General features: G+C 46.4%; 1 pseudogene; it reads left to right on the top strand.

Annotated features, from left to right (window-relative positions):
• Positions 1-266: 266 nt before the first annotated feature.
• Positions 267-802, top strand: LOC108287546 (annotated as a pseudogene).
• Positions 803-7,331: the final 6,529 nt, after the last annotated feature.

The raw sequence follows: 7,331 nt of genomic DNA, 5'->3' as shown, positions 1-7,331 counted from the left end.
ATCTTTAGAAGAGAGATCTTATCAAAATCAAAGGGAATGATGCTTTCGGAACCCACAGCCATCCTCACTGCCATGCAAAAATCTGGAGTTTACTTGGGGGTGGGGTTCCAAAAAGGTTATCATCTTGGCCTCTCCTGTTGATTTCCTCATGTTTGTGATGGACATGAACCATGAGAAGTATAAAAACAGCCTCAAGGTTATCAGCAGTGCCTTCTGCATCACCAACTGCTTAGCCCCCCAACGAGGTTAACCATCACAACTTTGACATGAAGAAACTCATGTCCACAGTTGATGACATCACTGCCATCCAGAGTACTGTGGATGGACCCTCTAGAAAGCTGTCTTATCATGGCCTCGGTGCTCTCCAGAACATTATTCCTGCATCTGCTGGCACTGCCGAGACTGCTGTGGGCAAGGTCATGCCTGAGATAAGTAAGAAGCTCCTTGACATGGCCTTCTGTGTCTTCTGTGTTCCCACCACCAATCTCTCAGTCATGGGCCTGACCTGCCATCTGGAGAAACCTGCTAAATATGACATCAAGAAGGTGGTAAAACAAGCATTGGAGAAATCCCCTTAAGGATATTCTGGGTTTTGCTGGGCACCAATTTGTCTCCTTTGACTTTAACAGTGATACCCAATCTTTCACCTTTGATGCTGGTGCTGACATTGCACTTGATGACTTTGCCAGAATTTGGCTACAGCAACAGGGTGGTGTACCTTATAGTTCACATGGCCTTGATGACACTGCACATGCATGCACCAGGAGACTGGAGGAAGCTTGCAGGCCCTTTAGTCTGGTGAAACTGTAGTTACAGGCACAGATGCCTGGAGCCCCAATCTGAATCTGCCAACATTCAAGGCCACATGATCACAAAGGCGCAGAGTCTCCTCTGTGATCAGTAGCTAAGGATGTTAGGCCATGATTGGACTAGGATGGGAGATAAACTGAGAATATTCTGTAGGATTTTGTTCCCACCCCCAACCATTTCACTCTTTCCTCTTGCCACAGGCAGCAGAGATGTTCATCTCCTTGTGAACATCATCCCCACAGCCTACAGTTGTGTCATCCTCGGCCTCTTATACCCTCCTATGGCACAGTCAATCAGGACATCCAACCCTGCACACTCAAGGAGCATGGGCCTGACACAGTCAATCACAGGTTAATAGAAGTTTGGCACAACAAGTCACCTATAAGCACAATACAACTAAGATCAGGGAAGGGGAAATCCATGGGAGGAGATCCCAAGCCATCTATCCACTTTGTTGTTGAGCTCAATAGCTGCTATCCTTGAAGGATGGGCCCCACTGCATAAGTACAGGGACACCCTGAATATGATGAAGATCTGGGAGAGTTTTTGCAGAGCAGGTATCTGACTGAGCAAGGTCAGATGGTAGAGTGGAAGCAGCTGTGGTGGGCTGGCATCTTCCAACTGCACCCCAAGCAACCAGGGAGGCTGTGGTCACCGGATGAACTGTCATTAGAGAGAGAAGCCAGACAAAATGGAGGCCCTGGCTTGTTGGATAGCCTGTTTGAAGGGTCAGCACCTCTTAGGCACCCACAGGGAGCAGAGCCACAGTACTTGTCCTCACTGGAAGATAACAGTGCACCAGAATGCCGGGCTGCATAACTGTGGAATTGTTGACTCTGAGAAATACGTTCAGACGGGAGGTGAGAGAGTTGGTTGTAGGGTGCCTTCTCAATCTATGGGGTATGGAGATGGAGGACAGCAGACTCTCCAAACTGGAGATGAGTAGAATGGCATTCATCACAAACCACCTGGCCCTGAGGCTGTGTCTTGGTGGCACCTGTAATGGGAATCAGACTATTTCTTTCAGCTGAGTGGTTGTGGGCTGGAAGGCAGCCTGGCCAAATGAGGGAGATGTCCTGTGTCTTCTCTGTGCTGGCAGACTGTGGAGGAATTGCAGTACATCCTTCAGGAACTAGGAATAGGGCATGCTATTTCTGAGGAGCTTTACCATGGTCCTGACAATGAGTTCTCACTGCCCTCATAAAAGATACTATCCTACAGTCAGTACTCAACCAAGAGTGGGGCATGTTAGCGTCTATCCTGTGGCCCCTGGTAGGACAGCCAGTGTCTCAAACAGCCCTGGTGGCCACTGCCTTAGGAGAAATGGAGAAAGGGCCATAAGTGTGCACTGCCAGGATTGAACACAAGGGAGCCAAAGGGAAGAACACAGCCATGGGGCCCATCAGGGTAACCCACTGACAAATGTAGCATGACCTGGTCATGGCAGGGACACCAACCATGAAAATAGATAAGCAGCCTAGTGCTGTTCTAGTCAGACTGGGTGGAAGCTCAAGCCAGGGCAGTGCTTCACCAAAGGAGCCTCAGGCTCAGCTTATGGGCTTTCCTGCAAAGGGCTGGCAGGTACCAACCCCTGTAGGCTAGGATGAATGCCAAGGTCCTGAAAAGCCAACAAAAGCAATGGTGGCCAGGTGCCTGGGAACGGCAGGCCACATAGGCTGGAGGCTAACTACATATTGGTCATCTCAGAAAAAACAGAATTCTTGCCCTAGTGGATACTGGAATGGAATGCACTCTGACATGGGGTAACTTTCATCACTTTTAAGGGCCTATAACAGCAATACATGGCTATAGAGGAGGGGCCGTGAAAGCCCAACAGGTTGAACTAGAATTACAAGTTGAGAGATTGCCGCCAAAACCCTGTTTAGTGCACATAGCTCCCATTCTGGAGTGCATCTTGGGAATGGCTATCTTATCAGGCCTGACCTTCCAAACAACTTCCAGGAAATTTTCACTGAGAGTCAGTACGGTAAATAAAGCATGCGACTGGGAGAAAGCAAAATGGACACCAGTATAGTGGCCAACTCCATAGCAAGCAGTAGAACTGGAGCAATACCACCTGCAGGGGTGGGGATGAGGACATCCAGGGAATGCTAAGGAGTTAGCCCAGATAGGCGTTATAGGTCAGGATACAGCCCATACAACAGCCCAATATGACCTGTTGAGAGCCTGATGGGACATCAAGAATGAAGGTAGATTGCCGGGAATGAAATAAGATGGTTCCCTCAAAGCATACAGCTGTTCTTAATATTGTCTCCCTCTGATATGAGCAGGAGAATTTCTGCACACATATTATTTTGTGATCAATTTATCCAGTGCCTTCTTTGGCACACCCTTTGCTCCAGAGCATCAGGGCCAATTTGCGTTCACCTGAGGAGAGTAATGAACCCTTTCCATCTTGCTCCAGGGATACCACTCTGGAGGGAGTACATGCTTTCATTACATTGATAATATCATGCTAACTTTGAAGACTTTTTCCAGCTTACCAGTTGCACCTCCAAGCCTGTGGCCTCAATTGCCAACAGAGGGTAGGTGGTCAGCATGGACAAAATCTAAGGTTCAGGCTTGTCAGTCAAATACTTTGGTGTCTGCTGGTCAGGTAACACGAAAGTTTTTCTGTCTGCCTTTATGAATAGAGTGCAGGCCAACCCATGTCCTGCCACACCAAAGCAGCTGGAAACCTTCTTAGGCCTGCTAGGGTATTATTTCCTCCCCATTTGGCAGAACTTCTTAAGCCTCTATAGCACTTAGTCAAAAAGGGGGACACTGGGTTAGTTCACAAGGAAAGATGTGCCTTTGAACAAGGTAGTCACAGTGAAACTGTGGTAGGCCAGGTCTCCAAAAGCTGAACAGGCAGGTATCCATCACAACTGTTTCAGCCCTGACTGAGTGGTAGGTAAATATTAAAGGCTGACACAGCCAGTGCCCTTACACAAAGGCTGGAAGAAGTAATAAAGGCCCACCAAGAGTCTTGCTCAGGCCTTTATGGGCCGTGAAGTATGACAGGATAATGAAGGAATGCTAACACTCTTCATACCAAGACCCATTCAGGATTAAACAAGTTTTATTGGGGGTCAAAAGGAACTCCCCAATCCTCCATAATTTAGCGGGAGACAACGTGAAGGTAATCAGCTTTGATAAGGGTAATCACCTTTGGCACCTGAACTTATCTAGATTCAGTACTTTTTCTGAGGCACTGGAAGGAGGTCCCAAGACTCAGACCTTAGTTATAGATTAGAAGAAAATAATTACGTATGTCCTTAGATGAATGTATGGTTACAGGTAGACACAGAGCTTAGAAGCACTGGAAAACTGTGATTTTGAGTTTGTCTGGACATATTTTCATGGCCTTTTCCCTGTGCCTGGTTTGAGGAGCAAACTCTCTTCTTTCCCAGTTCATCTGCATCCCTTTATTGGGCTGTGAGAATAAGCAGCCTGACGCTCAGTTTGATCTAGGAACAAAACAAATATAAGCCTTGTGCGGAGAGTCTAGTGCAGGAACAGTCTTGTGAGTTGGACTTAGACAGGTACCCTGAGGGGTCTGGATGGGGTCTGTGGGAAAGTCCAGATGAGAAATGTGTGCTTTCAGGGTTCCAAATATGGTGCGGGGGACTGAAGTTGGATAATGGTGTTGTGAAACAATTCTGTGTTGCATGTCATGCTCTGCAGTCACTGGCGGATGTTGCAGAGCGGGCCCCGGTGCTGCCATGTGTCCAGCATCCCATGGCAGGTTGGCTGAAGGCTGCTTTCTGGAGAATGAGGTCTGAAAGTGCCCAGACACAGACCATGACCAGATGGCATGCATGCCTGACACGGAGAAGCACATTAACAAAAAGCCTCTTAAGCACAGACCTTTATTTGGTGCTTGGCCCTGTCACCCATGTGGCAGCTGAAGTGCAGTCTTTGAAAGAGGCCATTGACCTCCATGGGTTCCCTCCTTCATACAAGATGGACAGGACCCAATTCTTGACACACCTTTGCCTCAGCCTGAGACTCATGGTAACCTGGTGTTGTCCTTGCCACAGGACCTGTCCCTATTATTAGATGATCCTGGAAATGGAAATCCAGTCCCCTAATGGTTCAATTTCCCACTCTATGGGGGAAGGATCTAGAATAAGATAGACAGTTCACACCTGTCCTGCATCCTACTCCCCCTCATGCTTCTGGGAGAATGAGTCCTGATCGTCTATTACTCAGGGGGCAATCATCCTCTCAATGTGGATCATTGTGGTAGGCCTGGTGTCTTACTCTGTCATTCCATGGCATGGAGGCGGCCAATCCATTTGGTATTGTAAACCAGGCACCAGGCCATTCCCAAGGGTGTGCTTCATCACAGCAACACAACTTTCTGTGTCTTGCTAAAGGGGCCTGGCTTGCCCTTGCTTGTACCTACTAAACATCTCATTTTCCACCCAGAGAAAGCTGCTTTGCTGACTGGGACACACATAGTGACCATTCTCCAGAACAACATAGGCTGTTGAGCTCACAGAGAGCTGCTCCTCTCCTCCACCATGGGCCTGCCATGGCACAGCCAAGATAAACCCCAAGTGCTGGGAAGAGCCTTCCGGTTGTTATTGTATTCATTATTTCATTGTTGCTGTAGTTTGTCCTGCTGCTGCAGGAAAAGTTTTTAAAATGGTGTAATTAGAATATGGGGCTATTCTGGTATGCTGGGATGGGTTGTAGGATACACACACCTGAGAACAATAACTGAGGCATACCCTGAGAATGGCCTTGTATGACAGATGCATCTGAATATGTGCTTCCAGCTAGGAAATCTGGGAGTGGCCACCCTGGAGGTTTGGTCCTTGTCTATGAGGAATATTTGAGCCCCCGACCTGTCCTGTGGGATTGAAGTCCTGAGTTTTTTGTTAAATAAAGTTTGCCTGTGGAGGTTATTAAGGGTAGGGTGTTAAGTAAAAATGCTGTATAACCTGCATGCTGTTCGCAAGTGGTTGCAGTTCTCTTGTCTATCCTGCTGGCACTGAGCTGCACAGTTACCTTGCCCAGCGTGACACCCCTAGCCTGTATGTAAGGTGGGTGCCTTGTCTGGCCCACCAGCTCTAGGCTGTATGTAATGCAGATACCTTTTCCAGCCTGCCAGCATCGAGCTGTTTCTGGACAACAGTTCTCCTGCCCAGCTGATCACCACTGGACTCTCCCCTGCGTGGAAACCTCTACTAAACCCCATGTATCATTTGCTGATGCTGAGTCTCTTCCTTGACCTCTTGAACCTGGTGACTTCTTCATTGTGATTAATGAGGTTTGGCACAGGATGATGTTATAAAGGTGACAAAAATTCAGTAAACATTATTATAAAGAAAATAAAGCTTTAAAAAACAGCTTCTCTGGAAGCCATCATTCTCAGCCATCTAACACAAGAACAGAAAACCATACACTGCATGTTCTCGCTCATAATGGCCGTTGAACAATGAGAACACATGGACAGGGAGGGAAACATTGCACATCAGGGCCTGTCAGGGGATTGGGGCTGGGGAGGCATATAATTAGGAAAAATACCTAATGTAGATGAGGGGTTGATGGGTGCAGCAAACCACCATGGCATGTGTAACAAACCTACACGTTCCGCACATATACCACAGAACTTAAGGTATAATAAAAAAATAAATGAATGAACAGCTTCTATTGGTTTCTTACTCTTCCTTTTCTCACATCCCTGGTGTGCTTCCAGGGATCACCCTTCCAATTAACTTGCGCTAACTCCAGCCTAGCCCTAAACCTAAACTTGCACTTACATCAGGCATCATAATAATACAATATAAAACAAACTCTAAACCTTTCAATGAAAGAGACATACAACATATGGCCAAAGATTAAGATCTCTTGTATTTCATGGTTGAGGCAAATATAATTTTCTTATTATTAAACTATTATACTATCATAATCACGTCCATCATAGAGTCATAAACAACAATCAATCAAACAGCCCTTTAAGCACACCTCTGAAGAGCGGGCATGTCATTTGCATATGCAATAAATCCTTTTGTGTGTAGACTGTATTTTGAACTTGAGGATTTTGGTAACACCTGTTCTAGTGCACAGAGTGATGGCTTTTTTGTCAGATCTTGTAAAACTGCACAGGTAAAAACTGCCATTCCCAATCACATTCTCGTGTGTCTTCCTGTGCCTAAAGAGATGTTTCTTCATAGAGTGGCCATAGGATACAGTTCTGGTCAATAAAGTTTGGAGAGAAGTTCCTGGAAAGGATGGCCTTCTCTGAATTAAAGAGAAATGGCTTCAAACCTAATTCCTTATGTCCTATTAGCTTTACATTTTCTCCTCATTGCTGTTTGGAATATGGTTTGGTGTCTACCTGTAATAACTGTGCATTCATCTAAAGATATAAGTAATTATTTTCTTCTAATCTATAACTGAGGTCAGAGTCTTGAGGATCTTCTTCCACAGCCTCAGTAAATGTATTGAATCTAGGTAAGTTCAGGTGCCAAAGGTGATTACACTTATCAGAGCCGATTACCCTCACT

This window comes from Cebus imitator, unplaced genomic scaffold (assembly GCF_001604975.1).
Source record: "Cebus imitator isolate Cc_AM_T3 unplaced genomic scaffold, Cebus_imitator-1.0 Scaffold347, whole genome shotgun sequence".
Taxonomy (NCBI): domain Eukaryota; kingdom Metazoa; phylum Chordata; class Mammalia; order Primates; family Cebidae; genus Cebus; species Cebus imitator.
The sequence above is the reverse complement of the archived record's forward strand: the minus strand, read 5'-3'. Positions and strand labels throughout refer to the sequence as shown.